This window comes from Trachypithecus francoisi, unplaced genomic scaffold, assembly GCF_009764315.1.
Source record: "Trachypithecus francoisi isolate TF-2019V2 unplaced genomic scaffold, Tfra_2.0 Lachesis_group16, whole genome shotgun sequence".
Taxonomy (NCBI): Eukaryota; Metazoa; Chordata; class Mammalia; order Primates; family Cercopithecidae; genus Trachypithecus; species Trachypithecus francoisi.
In genome coordinates this window covers 9,937,162-9,954,604 of record NW_022681461.1, presented here as the reverse complement: position 1 = coordinate 9,954,604, position 17,443 = coordinate 9,937,162, and the positions used below count along the sequence as shown (strand labels likewise).

General features: G+C 43.7%; 1 pseudogene; it reads left to right on the top strand.

Annotated features, from left to right (window-relative positions):
• The first annotated feature begins 1,180 nt into the window (after window positions 1-1,180).
• On the top strand, window positions 1,181-17,238 carry LOC117098395 (annotated as a pseudogene).
• Window positions 17,239-17,443: the final 205 nt, after the last annotated feature.

Sequence of the window (17,443 nt, the reverse complement as noted above, 5' to 3'; positions counted from 1 at the left end):
CCGACCTTCCACTCAGCAGCCCCTGGATCGCGCAGCTCCGGCTTCCCGCCCCCCACGCCTGCCTCGGGTCCACCAGGCAGGCGCGCCGCTCCCTGGGACAGGTTGGGACTGAGCTGCATCGTGCTGCGTCCCGGTGCCCTGAGGCTACGCCCAGAGGCGGCGCAGCCAATCGCAGTGCGGCAGGCGGTGGGGACAGAGCCTCCTGGGTGGCATCCTGGTGGGGGACTTTAGAGGTCAAACTAGCAAACTTGAGGCGGCCGCAGAGGACTGAAGACCCCTGGACCCTGCACTTGCCTGACTGTGCCTGTACAGATGGGACAGAGGCCACCCCGGTGCCCGGCGAGTACCTCCGCTCTGTGAGGGGGCGCATTTCTGGGGTGCTGAGTTACGGTGTTCCTAAGGCTGGTGGGGCAGGACAGGGAAGCTCAACCCCTGCGAGTCGGGTGAAGATGCGCCTTGCTCCTTGCACCACCGCACACGTCCCGTGGCCACAGTGATCCTGAGCAGAGGGTGGGGGCAAGCAGCGTGGGACCTAGCCTGGGACCCCAGCCTGGAGCCCTGGTTTTGGAGAGGCAGATGAGGTTTTGTCAGCACTGGAGACATGACATGTAGGGCTGCGGGAGCAGTGTGTACTCTCCTTCCCACTGTCTCCTGGGAAGGCATTCCAGAAAGGTTTCCTGCAAGAAGGGGAGGTTGGAAAACATAGCTCACCTCCTGCTGTGTATTAGCCAAAAACAAAGTGTGAACTCACCTCCCAATTATTGGGGATCCCTTTATCCCTACTTGGGATTAGAAGTCTCCATTGGTGAGGTTTTGCCTGGATGACCTCAGTACAATTGGTACAAAACCTAGATCAGTTGGTTTCCCAGTTGTTGCCTTAACCTTCTCACACACGAGGTACCTTCATATTTTTCTCATAACCTAAATTATCATCGCATAAACTGTTTCAGCTCCTACAGCTCTGGACAGGCTGCATTTCATTTTGGTGAGTCCATCCAATACCTCCACTTGCCCTGTGTTTCTCCAACCATATCCCTGGCCTCTTCCACAGTCCTTAGGTAGATGCTTAAATATTTTTATTCTACCGTGGTGGCTCTAGTTTCTCAGGGGGCAGTAAGGTAGCTTTTTAGGATTGGTCTAATCAGATCCTCATTTCTTTTCCCTTCCTAGGTTTTGAAACATGAATCCCTCACTTCTCCTGGTTGCCTTTTGCCTGAGATTAGCCTCAGCTACTCTAACAGCTTAGATGCACAGTGGAACCAGTGGAAGGCAAAGCACAAGAGATTATATGGCATGGTTGGTGGCACCTGAAACCATCCAAAGGGATTCCTGAGAGAATGGTCCTTGATGTTGGGAGATTATAGCCAGAGAGTAGCTACTAGAGGCCAGCTCTTACCAATAACCTAATGCAATAACCTAATGGCGCCGATTATGAGCATGATATGGGCATATGCTCCTGTCATTTTTTGGCTTGGAGAACAGCTCCCAGAGGCGTCAAGCCTTCCCTGGCCATGGTTGCTCTTCCATGTCTGTCTGCAGATTCACTTGGTGAGCGTGAATTGGGTTTTAGGTAGAAATAAATAGCATTCAGTTACATGTTTGCCTCAAGAATGAAGAAGGGTGGAGGAGAGCAGTGTGGGAGAAGAACATGAAGATGACTGAGCAGCACAATCAGGAATACAGGGAAGGGAAACAGCTTCACAATGGCCATGAGTGCCTTTGGAGACATGGTGAGTGTGCTGTGGACTGCTGTGTGGACTCTATGTTTCCTCTCCTCGGTTCCTTACTAAAGAAATCTCTTGCTTTTCAACAGTTTATTTCCTTTTCCTTGAAGACCAGTGAATAATTCAGGCGGGTGGTGAATGGCTTCCAATACCAGAAGCACAGGAAGGGGAAAGTGTTCCAGGAACCTCTGTTTCATGATATCCCCAAATCTGTGGATTGGAGAGAGAAAAGCTATGTGACTCCTGTGAAGGATCAGGTAAGACAGTGTCAGATTCAGACCTCCCATCTCCCCAGGAAAGCCAAGAGGTGATCGACCTCTTTGCTTTAGTGGCGTGTAGAACAACTTGCGGTTCATAGTACTCAGATATATGAGCTGTTGTCAAAGTTTTGCCGTTTGCTTTGTGAATGACAGCTTTTTTCTTCTTTTTTCCGGGTAAGTGTGCATCTTCTTATACTTTTAGTACAGCTGGGGCTCTGGAAGGACAGGTGTTCGGAAAACTGAGAAACTAGTTTTACTGAGTGTGCAGACTTGGTGGACTGCTCTAGGTTTCAAGGCAATGTTGGCTGCATTTTTGGAGAACCATTATTTTGCTTCCAGTATGTTGCCGACAATGGAGGCCTGAACTCTGAGGAATCCTATCCATATGAAAGAAAGGTCAGTGGAGCTCTTTATCTTGCTGTCATTCCAGCTCTGCTTTTGGAAAGTGGAGCACTTTCAGAGGTAACAGACACTTTTTTCAGAACTCACATTTGAGATGGTAGAATCTATATCTGCAAACTGTCAGTGCTGTCATTATAAATTATTAGCCTTTGCACAGTTCTATGATTATGTGGTTAACACACAGCTGTTCTTGCTATGTGTCAGCAAGAACATATAACATAGAGAAGAGCCAAACATAGTAACATTGAGAATATACAAACTATTTTACATATAATACACTTTTCTCCATTGTGAAAAAATTTCTGGTGGATCATAAGCCTAAGGGTCTCATTCAAGAGACTTGAGCTAATGTTTAGTTTCAACTCAACTAACAGCACTTCATTTCCTGGTAAATCCTAAGCTGCAAAGTGCTGAGCATTGTGGTTCTAACTCATGTTGTCCAGAGGGAGGATGGTGGTAATCAAGTCTCTTCCCCCTTTACTTTTAAAAGGAAGAAGCCTGTAGGTACAATCCTAAGTATTCTGCTACTAATGACACTGGGTACATGCAAATACTCCCTATGGAAGAGAAGGCCCCAATGACGGCTGTGGCAACTGTGGGACCCATCTCTCCTGTTGTTTACGGACTTCTTGATTCCTTCTGGTCCTATAAAAAAAAAAGAAGGTAAGAGTTTTTCTTTGTAGACGCTGAGGAAGAAAAATTGAAAACCACCATGACATACAAGCAGGATGGACTATTTGGTACAAAACATTCAATGTAAATATATGGGTTTGTAGATTTCACATAGTTTATTTTATATATGCAATCTTTCTCTCTTTCTCTCTTTCTTTCTCTCTTTTTCTCTTTCTCTCTCTCTCCTTCTTTTCTTTCCTTTCTTTCTTTCCTTTCTTTCTTTCCCTCCCTCCCTCCCTCCCTCCCTCCCTCCCTTCCTTCCTTCCTTCCTTCCTTCCTTCCTTCCTTTCTCTTTCTTTTTTTTTTGAGATGAAGTCTCGCTCTTGTCTCCCAGGCTGGAGTGCAATGGCACAATCTCAGCTCACTGCAACCTCCGCCTCCTGGGTTCAAGCGATTCTCCTGCTTCAGCCTCCTGAGTAGCTGGGAATATAGGTGCCCACCACCACGCCCGGCTAAGTACTTGCATTCATGAGGTTATGCTTAATGTGCCCATGAATGTACATACTTCATAACTCTTTATAAATTGTTACTTATGGCTTGGTGTAGTGGCTCACACCTGTAATCCCAGCACTTTGGAGACAGAAAGGCTTTGTGACTCCTGTGAAGGATCAGGTAAGATAGTGTCAGATTCAGACCTCCCATCTCCCCAGGAAAGCCAAGAGGTGATTGACCTCTATGCTTTAGCAGTGTGTGGAACAATTTGCAGTTCATAGTATCCAGATATATGAGCTGTTGTCAAAGTTTTATTGTTTGTGGATGGATCACCTGAGGTCAGGAGTTCAAGACCAGCCTGGCCAACATGGCGAAGCCCTGTCTCTACTAAAAATACAAAACTTAGCCAGGCGTGGTGGCATGTGCCTGTAACCCCAGCTACTCACAAGTCTGAGACAGGAGAATCACTTGAACCCGGGAGGCGGAGGTTGCAGTGAGCCGAGATTGAGTAACTGTACTCCAGCTTGGGTGACACACTCCATCTCAAAACAAAACAAAACAAAACAAAACAAAAATCATAATTCGTACATTTAAAGGCTTTTTTCATGTTTATGCTTAAGTCTTTATTGGGCATCTCCTATGAGATGGTGCTGTGCTGGCCTTAAGGACATACAAATGAAGCATATACTCACGGCTTCTTCCTCTGGACCTCATATTCCCACGTAAACAAGCAAATCAAAACCTGGCACAAATCCACGGGCAAGTGCAGCACTGCGCAGGCTCTAAAGGGAGCCGGGGACAGTCAAGGCACACACTAGGAGGGTGCTTCCCTCTAGGGGTCAGGGCCGGTCTAAGCAAGTAGCATCTGATCTCGGTTTCAATAGTTCATAGCTGTCATATGTTGGACAGGGCATGAGGGGGCAGTTTCTCTTTGTGCAGTATTATTTCGATTTTTAAGTAACGAGCATTCATTATTTTCATGAGATAACAGATTCAGAAAGTATGTAGTTCAAGAAAAAAGTTAAAGAATTGATAGAGAAGAAGAAGGAGGAGGAAGAGCGGGAGAAACAGAGGGTCCTCAGATAACTTGATAAAGGCGAGTCTCTCATTTGGGAACTGATGTTCCTGAGATCTGTGCGGACGCTGCTCAGCGGGTCCATCACACAGCACAGGCCTGAGGAAGCACCACTGCCCAGCTGGATTCCAGGGCACTCCACGCTCATCTCAGTCGCACAGAATCTCTCTGAGGATGGTGGCTGTTGGCTCCAACTTACCATTCCCAGCCGAGAGAAACAGGGAGGGGGCTTTGCTAAGGGCTAAAGGAGGGATGGACAATGAGGAGATAAACCAGGACAGTGTTCTGATGAGACTGCTTTAGTGAGGATGCAGAGCAGTGGCTCTGCTCAGAACTCCAGAACACTTGCTCCCTTCCGCTGCCCCACTCCCCACAACCACGCACACTCCCCTCACCCCAACCCGGGCAGTATGTTGAGCTCTGAACAGAAGTACTCTTTCCCTGGCGCTTTATATTCTTTCCTCTTCAGTCACATTCAAGAGCAGCACAAACTGCGAATCACCGAGCACTCAGGGGTGTCCAATATAGGTAAAAAATAAGACTAAATTCTTGGCTTTGTGTCTGTAATTCTGAAAAAAGATTCCAGCAGCGAATTCCTGTTTCCATTACAGCATGGAAGGAGTTTGGAAGTTGTAACCATCTACTAACAAATAAAAACCTGAATAAATTTTAAAATCAACAACTCTTCTTAGATCCCTAAGACAAGCGAAGTCATGAAGCAAACCACTGCCCTAATACCTGGAGAGAGAAAGGAATACCGAGAATCGCAACTCACAGGAGCGGAGACCATGGCCAGAGGCCTCTGCAGGAACAAGTGCCTCCTAAGAAAAACCAAGCTGTAACTGACAAATTGCCAGAGTCAGGTTGTGGACAAATCGCAGCATTAAAACTCAGCCCTGGGTTCGGTCCTGGCTTTGGTCCTGGCTTCGGTCCTGGGAGTGCCCTCAGGTTTTATAGCTTCAGTAGCTCCACCAGGCTCTCAAAGTGAAAACCTGAGAATTCCCTTATGATTCCTGCTGGGGACGGAAAAAGTAACAATTTTGGAATCCGCCAGAGCATTCTGTTCTCCTTAATAAGGCCTACACTCAAGAGACACTGTTTTACCAAACTCTAACCTATTTGGGTTTTATCAAAGCTTAACCGACCTGAGCGAGGAAATACCCAACTCCAGCCTGCTTTAGCCTTCCAGGTGGAGAAGGGTAGCCCCAAACAACAGCCCACTTTGGCCACTCTCTTCTGTCTAAGGAGGGAAAAACTGAGAGGCACTTGTGAATTCCATAGTGCAGGGACACAGATTTGTTAAAAAACTGCAACTCACAGGACTAAGGAGTGCTTCTCCTCCCTCTAAACCACACCACCACTTTCCTAAAGGGTCATTTATCAGAGCTTCTTTCACCGTACCTCAAGTTTCTCTTTCAAAAGAAAATTACAAGGCATTCTAAAAGGCCAAAAGTGAGGTAGGAAAGTAGGGTCTGGAGGCAGAAAACATAAGGCCGATTCACACTTTAGCTATGACAGGAAATACCCTCTCCATAGGGTATAGATCAAGTAAATGACTTTGTAACTTTACTTCATCCTCTCCATTTGCACAGGGCATATGCCAAGTAACCAGTGGAATCCTCTAGAGGGTATTTACACTCCCCCAAATCTGTAACAGGGCCTTTGAGCCACTATGCTCAGGCCTGCTCCCACACTGTGGAGTGTACTATTATTTTCAATAAACCCTTTGTTCCTTCCTTGCTTCGTTTGTGGGTTTTGTCCAATTCTTTGTTGAAGACACCAAGAACCTGGACATCCTCCACCATTAACAAAAGCACAACTTGAAGAGACAGAACAAGCCTCAGAACAAGAATCAGATATGTCATGGGTGTCAGAACGATCAAACCAGGCACTGAAAATAGCTATGATTACTATGCTAAGGGTTAATGGAAAAATTAACAAGTGAGAACACATGGAGAATGTAAAAAGAGAGATGAAAATTCTAAGAAAGAATGAAAAAGAAATGGCCTCGGCCGGGCGCGGTGGCTCAAGCCTGTAATCCCAGCACTTTGGGAGGCCGAGACGGGCGGATCACGAGGTCAGGAGATCGAGACCATCCTGGCTAACACGGTGAAACCCCGTCTCTACTAAAATATACAAAAAATTAGCCGGGCGAGATGGCGGGCGCCTGTAGTCCCAGCTACTCGGGAGGCTGAGGCGAGAGAATGGCGTAAATCCGGGAGGCGGAGCTTGCAGTGAGCTGAGATCGGGCCACTGCACTCCAGCCTGGGCGACAGAGCGAGACTCCGTCTCAAAAAAAAAAAAAAAAAAAAAAAAGAAATGGCCTCTCAAATTGTAGGGTAATTTGTTCTCTGAAGCTGCCTTATCTGCCTAAAGTCCAGACCTACCAAAGAGGAAAATAATTACCTCTGTTTCCCTCTACGAGCTTTCATTAACTGGGCTCATGTTAAGAGGAAAGAAACTGAAGTCTGTCGACAAACCTGGACGAAGTTTTGTCACAAACCACTGTCTGCCCTGCGGGCCCAACAGACTTTGTCCCAGACCACTGTATGTTCTTGAAGCCCATCAACTCTCCCTGGCCATCATTTATTGCCCCTCAGCAGAAATCCTCTTCTGCCCCCTCCCATAACCTGTTTTTCCAGGATCCAGGCCCTGACTTTGTAACCTCCAGAGAGTATATAAGCTTCTGCATCCCACTGGGGAGTTGCATCTTCATTCTGAAGTCTCCGCGTATACATGTTAAACAAATTTGAATGCCTTTTCTCTAATTAATTAATCTAACTAATTAAACTCATTCATGCCTTGTGTGAGGTGACTTTTTAGTGAAGCTTGGGAGGGTGAAGGAAAAGTTTTCCCTTTACTCCTACACTGGTATTATTCATCTTAAAGATGTTTTGGAAGATAAGTGTGCCCCGGTGTCACTGAAACACTCTTTCTGAGATAATATTGTAAGATATGTCACTGAAGATTTTAGATAGAATGGTCAGAAAACACAGGAAAGTAACAGGGCATGTGACAAGCCCTTGAGGCCTGGCGGGGGTGGGGCACGGAGGGGCGGGTAGAGGGGGAGGTGGGGCAGGGTTGGGGGGAGGGTGGGGGCGCTGTTCACCTGAGGTCTTAAAGCAGAGATGGACAGATTAGGGATGCAGGGCCATAAACATGACCTGGAGCCATGTCAACACACTGCCTGTGGTGAGCACTCTTCTATGCTTTGATGTAGGATTAAGGAACTTCTATACTTCTATGCCCTTGGGGTTTGTCAGCCAAACCAGTTCCCATGATCATTGCTTACTCTCTTGTTGTTTCTGTGTGTTGAGCTTCATATATGTGGGGACACACTGAAATAGATCAATGCTGGGCATCATCTCTGGCTAAAATGTAAGCTTGCCAACCAGTGGCCCATCTAGGAAACTTTTGTTCTTCCCCTTCTCTTGCATATTCTCAGAAACGTAAAAAGCACATCAAAAATCACTTTCTTCGACTGACCGTTGTTGTTATGTCCTGGTAAACAGTGTGTGGAACAGACAGGAGTGAACATCTGCCCTCAAACTCCAGTCTCTGTGTCCTCACCTGTTCATAATTTGATGAAAAGCCATTGATTTGTTATACAAATGCAGACTCTGTAAGTGTTTACCAGATAGAGCAATGAACCCACCAGCTCTCTGGTTTATAACCACTAATGTCCCCCATTCCCTCCACCTTGCCCTAGAGCAGTAAGCCTGCTGTTGCGGTGGCTTGGTTTCCTCCAATTAGTGCTTCCAATGAGTAACTTCCTCGTGGCTGTTTTCAGCCATTCTCAGAGGACCTTACCCTTTGTCCTTCCAGCAGTTTTGTCTGTTGCTTCTCAATCATTTTTATGTAAAAGAAATCAAATAAAACAAGTAAGCATTATAAAAAACAAAAATATAGATAAACAAGAAAAACAGGTGGCGGTGAACCCCCAAAGACTCACCCAAAATCTCACTGTACCTGTTTTTGTCTTCTTGAAATCAGTGGTCAACTGGGAACACACTGCTTACTTACGTGCCAAGCACCGCATTCGCCTTGTCATGTATTATGGCATTTGATCATCAGGATAACCCTCATCCCCATTTTACAGATGAGTACACTGAGGTTAGAGAGGTTACGGAGCTTGCCCAAGGGCACAGGGCTAGTCAGTGAGGAAGTCAGGATTTGATCTCAGGAGGTGGAACACTGGACAAACCGGAATGCAGTGCCGCAGGGGTGTATGGGACCTTGGTACTGAGGGCTGGTAGTCATTAGGATTTTGCAGGAGCACTGCAGAGAATGATTTATGCTAAACATGACCTTCTCTGCAGTTCACAGGAGCAGCAACCAAGACACCACACCCCTCCCAAGGGACCCAGCTGGGAGGTCATTCCCCAACACACAGTTCCCAACTGTCACCTCCTGCTTCCATTCAAAACTTCCTCAAAAGCACTTCCTGTTTTCTGTGACTCTCCACTGAGTTTTACCCAATGAATGAGAGCCCCTTTAAATGATTAGGCCCAGAAAGGCATATAAAATGCAATAGCAGTCATGTCCCACTCCCCCTTAAGCCAAATAATTATCTCTTGAAGACACTTGCTCTGCAGGCTCTAGATTAACTGATGCCAAGTAGCCATAAAACACCACACACTCTGTAGTTCCGCAATGTGTAGCCAGTCACTAACTAACATTACTTCTGTAAACCAATGAGAATTCCTGACGAACAACTTTTGTAATTGCTCACTCTCCTGATTAAACCTTTTGTTTTTCTTTAAAAACTCAGGCCTCTCTTTTGTTCTCTTGAGCACTCCCCAAAGAAACTTGGAAGTGTGTTCCTGGCTGGAGTCCTCAATCTTTCTTTAACTAGATTCTGGCTTTTTGATTATTTCAGGTTGGTAGGAACAACCAGCCACCCCTTTCTCTAGCAGAAGATTTCCCCACATCTGAGTTATTTCACCTGGAGCAGGTGCTGGAGCAGGTGGGATGGAAGGGAGAGTAGAGTATCAGATTCTGACCCCTGCCCTATACCTGCAGACCTGTGGTGTATATAATGCAAGGGGAGTGATGCATTTTTTCAAAATCTTTTTTTGTTCTCTTTACAGGGACATTTCCCCTCTATCGCCAGGGGTATTGTTATCTCACAGACTATGGATTTTAACAACAGGAATGCAAATCAAAAAAAGACTTGGTGTTCAGCCTTAGATCTCCCGAACAGAATTTCAGACTTGACAATGGTCCAGAAAGTGAAGACTGAAGAGAGAGGAAAAGGTTTTTAAATTGCAGGACCCAATCTAAAAAGCTACTGTATGAACCTAGAGCAGCGGTCCCCAACCTTTTTGGCACCAGGGACTGGTTTTGTGGAAGACGATTTTTCTGCAGATTGGGGGGATGGTTTCAGGATGAAACTGTTCCACCTCAGCCCATCAGGCATTACTGAGATTCTCCTAAGGAGTGCAAAACCTAGATCCCTCCAATGAGCAGTTCACAATAGGGTTCATGCTCCTATGAGAATCTAATGCTGCAGCTGGTGTGACAGGAGGCGGAGCTAAGGCGGTCATACTTTCTTCTCCGCCAGGCACCTGCTGCGTGGCCCAGTTCCTAACAGACCATGGACCAGTAGGGGTCCACGGCCCAAGGGTTGGGCACCTTTGACCTAGAGGACAATGTCTCAAGGAATTAATTGTCCATGGTTTGGTAGAGTTGGAGGAAGAAAGAAGTGTCTTCCACCTCACCTGTAAAATGGGGCATAGAAGAGCCCTCATCTCCTAGGGCAGTGGTTCTCCAAGGTGGTTCTCTGACCAGTAGCACCTGCACTATTTTGGAATTTGTTTGAAAAGCAAATTATGGAACCCTGTCTCAGATCTACTGAATGAAAAACTCACAGAATGGGCCCTGCAATCTGAGTCTTCAGGAGCCTCCGGGTGATTCTGATGCCTGCTGAAGTTTGAGAACCACTGCCATAGGTTCGTTGTGAAGATGACACGAAGAGCATGTGTGAAATGCTCAGAACAGTGCCTGTACCTAAGAGTTATTTAGCTATTCCTATCATCGCCATCATCACCATCACGGCAGGGATCTCTTCTAGTAATGCTTCAATTTCCAGGAGTTGCAGGAACTCACAAAGGGAGATGCCTTTCCTCTGCAGCAACCCCCAGGGCAGGTGCATCTGCAAGCTGAGCCTCTCACAGCACAGAAGCTTCTGTCTTCACCACTCGCCAAACTGACACAGAGACTGATTTTCACCTAATGTGTATTTTTAAAAAAATACAGTCATTTGTCACTTAACAACGGGGATATGTTCTGAGAAATGCATCATGAGGCCATCTCACTGTTGTGTGACTATCATAGAGTGAACTTACACAAATCTAGATGGTAGAGCCTTCTACACATTCAGGCTAAATGGTAGGCCACAAGCCTGCACAGCGTGTGACTGTCCTGAATACTGTAGGCAATTGTAACACAATACTGTGTATTTATGCCTTTAGACATATGTAGACATAGAAAAGGTACAATAAAACACAGTCTGAAAGATAAACAATGATGTACCTGTATTGGGCACTTGCCGTGATTGGAACTTGCAGGACTGGAAGTTGCCTTGGATGAGTCAGTGACTGAGTGAGTGAGTGAAGTAAACGTGTAGGCCTAGGACATTACTGTAAACTATATACTGTATACTTAGACTATACTAAAATTACAAAAAAATATTTTTGACCAGGCGTGGTGGCTCATGCCTGTAATCCCAGCACTTTGGGAGGCCAAGGCAGGCAGATTGCCTGAGGTCAGAAATTCGTGACCAGTCTGGCCAGCATGGTGAAACTCTGTCTCTACTAAAAATACAAAAAAAATTTAGCCGGGCATGGTGGCATGCCCTTGTAATCCCAGCTACTCGGGAGGTTGAGGCATAGGAATTGCTTGAACCAGGTTGGTGGAGGCTGCAGTGAGCTGAGATTGCACCACAGCCTGGGTGATAGAGCGAGACTCCATCCCCACCCCCACAAAAAAAAAATTTCTCTGTATACTCTTATTCTATTATAGCTTTTCTATTGTTATAATTTTAAATTTTTATTTCTACTTTTTAAGCTTTTTAGTTATAAACTGAGACACAAATGCACATTAGCCTGGGCCTATACAGGGTTAGGGTCATCCGTATTACCGTCTTCCACCTGCACATCTTATTGAACTGGAAGGGCTTCAGGGGCAGTAACACGCAGGGAGCTGTCATCTCCTGTGATAATAGTGCCTTCTTCTGGAATCCCTCCTGAAGGAACTGCCTCAGGTGGTTTTATATCTAAAATTTTCTTTTTACAGGCAGGAGTATACTTTAAAATAAGAATCAAAAGTCTAGTACAGTAAATACATAAACCAATAGCATAGTTGTGCATTATCATGATCAAGTATTATATGATGTACACAATTGTATGTGCTAGACTTTATATGACTGGCAGCACATTACACCAGCATCACCACAAATACGTAAGCAGCACTAAATGTTTCCAGGTATGACGTCAGTAGGTGATAGGCAGTTTTCTGCTTCATTATAATCTTATGTGACCACCATTGGCCATGATGTATGTAGTCTGTCCTTGACTGACATGTCATTACGCAGTTCATGTCTGTATATATCATTATTTTGTTGAGATATACTTTACGTAACATAAAACTCATCATCTTAAAGTATTTGGTGGTTTTTAGTGTATTCATTATCTTAAGCAACTATTACCACATCTAACTCCAGAACATTTTCCTCACCCCAAAAATAAGTCCTGTATTTATTAATCAGTGTCTGAGTCTGTTTTCTGTTGCTTACAGCAGAATATCTGACACTGGGTCTTTCCTAACGAAACAAAATTTATTTCTTACAGCTCTGGAGACTGGAAAGTCCAAGGTCACAAGAGGTGCATCTGGTGAAAGCCTTCTTGCTGGTGGGGACTCTCTGCAGAGTCCCAAGGTGGCACAGGTCATCACATGGTGAAGGGGCTGAGTGTGCTAACATGGTGGCTCAGCTCTGTCTTTCTCTTCTTATTAACATACCAGTTTCATTCCCACGATAACCCATTAATCTATTAACCCACGAATGGATTAATCCATTCTTGAGGACAGAGCCCTCATGATCCTATCATCCCTAAAATGGCCCATCTTTCAATGCTGCCATATGGGGATTAAATTTCAACATGAATTTAGGAGAAAAAATTCAAACCATAGCCCACAGTTAGTTTCAATTCTCTCTACCTTCATTTGCATAATCTATTTTCTGCTTCTATAGATTTCTCTATTCTGGGCCTTTCATGTAAACGGAATCATAAAATATGTGATCTTTTGTGTCTGGCTGCTTTTATTTAGCGTCATGTTTTCAGGGCTTGTTCATATTATAACATGTATCAGTACTTCATTCCTGGCTGAAAATACTGCATGGCATGAATACACTGTATGTATTCCATTGTATGAATATTAATCCATTCATCAATTGATGAACATTTGATTGCTTTCACTTTTCTGGCTATAATGAATAATGTGCTAGGAACACCTGTGCATACATTTTTGCATTAACATATGTTTATCAATTTCTTGGGTATAGTCACAGAAGGGGAATTGGTATGTGTAACTTTTGAAGAAACTACCAGATTGCTATCCACAGTGGCTATGCCATTTTACCTTCCCACATAACTGATGAAAGGCAAGAAAATTGGATACTTGCCTGAACTTTCATTTCTGTTTTACTTCTTCGGTTTTTCTTTTGGATTGTAGAAGTGAAAATTGTGTATGCTTTGTTTCTAATTTATTATTTTGATTGAGATGGGTAAGATAGTGAAAATAATATTTTATTGGAAATACTAAACTTTGATAACTAAAATTACAGAATATTTGAAAGCTTCTATTTTAAAACCTTTCTACATTACAGTCCTGTCTGCATTAAAGGATTCAGTGGAAAAATGAGAAACCAATAGAAGCAACATCAATATACTTTGATCCAATGTACTGTCCAATTTATATTGGCTTTGGAATGTAGATAATTTCATCCTCATCTTTGGTAAGCATAAACTTTTGGCTAATGACATACCATCTCCAAGCCTTGGTTTTATTTACTATAAAATGTAAATAATTCCAGTGGCCTCATAAGGTTGTGTTAAGAATTAATTGAGATAATATGCATATTAATATACCAGTCATATTCATGAATCCTCTCTCAGAAATGGACATATTCTTGAGAAATGACATTAAATCCAAAGGCACACAAATGCTGCAACAAATGCTGTTGAGGTTGAGATACTGTATACTGACCATGTTTATTGTTTGACCATTCCTACTCATCTAAAATCCTACTGTAATGCACTAGAGAAGTGTTTAACTCGATTCAGGGAAATACCCACAAATATCATAAACCAAAAGACCTGATTCCCTCTCATTCAGGAAGGTCCCCTGCCAGGTTTCTTCCCTTTCTTAACTTCATTGTCCTCAAAAGCTTTCTTATCTGGGAATTCTACATGGAACCATGAACGAATTTGAAGTCTTGCAAGAAGGGTAACAGAACTGTCAAATATTCTCCCAATTCCACTAGAGAAGAGGGGGTAGGGGTGAGGCAGAGGGTCTTGATCAGTTTAGGCCTGATTCATTTGACATTGGTGGAGGAGACCAGGTTTTGAATGATTAAGACTTGCCCTAACCGCTAGCCCTTAGCCAGAGCTGTGGAACTGGGTGTTTACCCCATTTCCTCCTCTGCAGTCTCCACTCTGTTCCATCCAGGAATAGGGGATGAAATGCTGGGGTGAAAAGGGCAGGGAATTTGTGATCATGGTAGCACCATGGCTGAATCCAGGCAACAGTGTTTTTTCATTCATTCATTCTGAAAAATTTTATTGAGTCTCTTTAAGTCAGGTCTTGTGCTGAGGAATCAATGATGAACCAACACTGAGACATCCCCTGTGCTGGGGGAGCTTACAGTCAAATTGGGCGGTAGGTGGGAATCAATTTCCCCTTTGAATGACGTATAAACTTTGCACCTCGTTTCCTCCTGATTGAACGAATGTTCTGGGCAGTTTTTTCATCTGTGGGTCCCTGAGTGGTGAGGTTTCCACGTCGCCATTCCATCCCCCTAATAGAGGGAATCTGAGAAAGTGTGGCTACCTCCTCTTCTCCAGATTTCACAAGAAAAAAGAAGTCTTGAAAGACTTTACATAGAAGTTCACACATTGTCTCAAAAGACATTTGACCAGGGCTACCTGGTGCCTTTCATCATTGATGGAATGTGCCTCACTGACTCAAGGGTTTCTGTCCTAATCAGGAGGGCTCACCATCTGTCATCTGGCTCTGCTCTAGCTCACCCTTGGTAACCTGGTGTCCGGTCTCCATTTCCAAGAAGTTACATCACTGCACTGTGGAACTGCAGGTGCCAGCATAATGAGTCCTGATGGAGAGCTCCAAATCAAGGGCTGATGTTCCCACTCAGGGAGAACAGGTCATCACAAGAACGGTGCAGCTATTAGAAATCTGCAGCTTTTGAAGTGTCAATTCAAACACTATCACCACTTTAGTGTTCTTTCTCAGGAAGCACAACATCCATGTTAACAGAATGAGTGAAGAATCCATCTTCTGTCTGCCATCAAAAGTTACAGCAAAATGTCTAGGATCATAAGTGGCATCAAGGAATATAAACTCTTCTATTTTTTTGTTTACTTGTATTTTTTGAATTATGGTTTTGCTCTTTCATTCAAGCTGGAATGCAGTGGTGCAACCGTGGCTCACCACAGACTCAAACTCCTGGCCTCATGTGATCTTCCCGCCTTGGCTTCCCAAAGTGCTTGGATTACAGGAGTGAGCTACTGCAAAACTCTTCTATTTTAGATCTAAATACTGTACCATGGACATCTTTCTTTGTCAATACGTTCAGAGTTTCCATTGTTGACCCTATTGTAAATGATTTAACAATCTCCTTTTCTCTTATTGATGAGTATTTCAACTTTTTTATGTTTCATGTACAAATAATACTGTACTTTATATCTTTGCATGTGTATCTTCATAGAGATGTGCAAATAGTACTATAAAACTAATTTTTTGAAATGCATCTACTTGCTGAAAAAATGTGATTTCATTGTGTGCTCCTACCTGTAGTGAATTAGCATATGCATTTCTTCACAACTTACTAATTAACTCATTTTATAGGCAAAATGTGACGTAATTTGTTGCTGTAATTTCCATGTCCTTTGCAGGAAGAGTTCAATTTCAACTTTATTATTATCATTAATTAAAGTTATTATTATTTCTCCACCACATTATGATCATTACCACAAATAATAGATGCTAACAGTAGTCATCCTGCATTAAGAACACCCTACATTAAGAACCTACATCCCATGCACTTTCCACACAGGCTTGATTTGATTCCATTCACCCCTCACAACAACCATGTGAAGAAAGAATCATGAAGCAATTGTATAATTGAAACACAAAAGGAAAGTTACTTGTGTGCCCTTGGTCAAGTAATTTGGACAGTCTGTGCTTCTGATCTTCTAATAGAAAAATATAAATAGTAGTATATTCATTATCTACTACATGGGGATGTGTCAGAAATTAAAGTACTGTGTATCTGCAAGGCATTTTATGCCACCTATGAATTGTTCATTGATTATATAGTGTGTCTCATGTTTCAGTGCACTGGGAAGGATGGATTATAAGGGAAAGACTGAGAAAATGCAGAATTTGGTGCAGGGTTTCCAGTGGAAAAGACATCTTGTTTCCCAAACAACAATTGGTCACATACTGAAGACATACAACCTGCCTATGAACTGGAGAACGCTACTGAAATCTTAGAGGAAGCTTGAGATTTTCCTCAGACAGGTGTTTATTATTCAAGTTGGCATAAATGGGTTTTGTTAAAACCCATTTTCTTTCTATTCTGCCTGTATCTGGTGCAAGATAGAACTGAAGAGGATATAAAGCAGCAAGGTGCAATTTGAAATCAGAATGGCAACAATGGAAGAAAATGGTCTTGGTTCAACCCAATGCTCACCTGAAATCACTTTTATTAAGGATGACCAACTGGAACAAAATTGTTTATTAGTCTTCTCATGATAATTTCAAGTGTGTTTTGATTTGAGAATTTCTTTATGAAAGTCTTAAAAAATCCCACCTCTTAATCCATGGAATTTTCTCTGGAGTCTGAAAATTCCCCAAATCTTTGGAAACTTGATGGTTGTTCACTGGTCAAGGGCTCTATAAAAGTTTTCTGGGGAGCTTGACTCAGTGGTCAACAAAGGCCCTTGCAAATCTTCAGTCTGATTATGGGATCCCCAAGGAGACCTGGAGCCTTTCTCAACATCTTTTGATTGGAAAGAGCATGTGCTTCATCCTCTGTTGCAACAGAAATAGCCATTGTGAAGCTCCATGGTGAGGTGCAGTGAGTTTATTCAACCATGTGTGGGTTGGATAGGCTCAGATTTACAGGTATGTTTGAGCTCTGTTTCATACTCAAATGTACAGATCTAACAGATGACTGGATCAGTTGTACTCTTCATCTTCCTTGTATTCTGGGAAGCATGAAGTGCAGTGCCGACTTATTGAGGATGTTCTGCAGATGCTAAGTGGTGGGGACGAGGATCACAATGAAGACAACTGGCCCCATGACATCAGGAATCATCTGGCTGGAGAGGCCCAGGTGTAGCAGTTATGGGATGTTACTTCACCAAACAGGTGATGTTTCACACCTCAGTGTAACAGAACATTTTGCCTGTCAGTGCCTAGCCACTGTTTACAATCAGAGCCAAAAAGCCTTCTCTGAAGTGGAAGAAACTTTTGGGAAACATTGCACCTGTAGGCAGACACTTCATGTTAGAGACACAGCTGCTTGCCTTGGTTTAGGCTGCTACCAAAACTCCCTCCATGTTGGTAATCAAAGC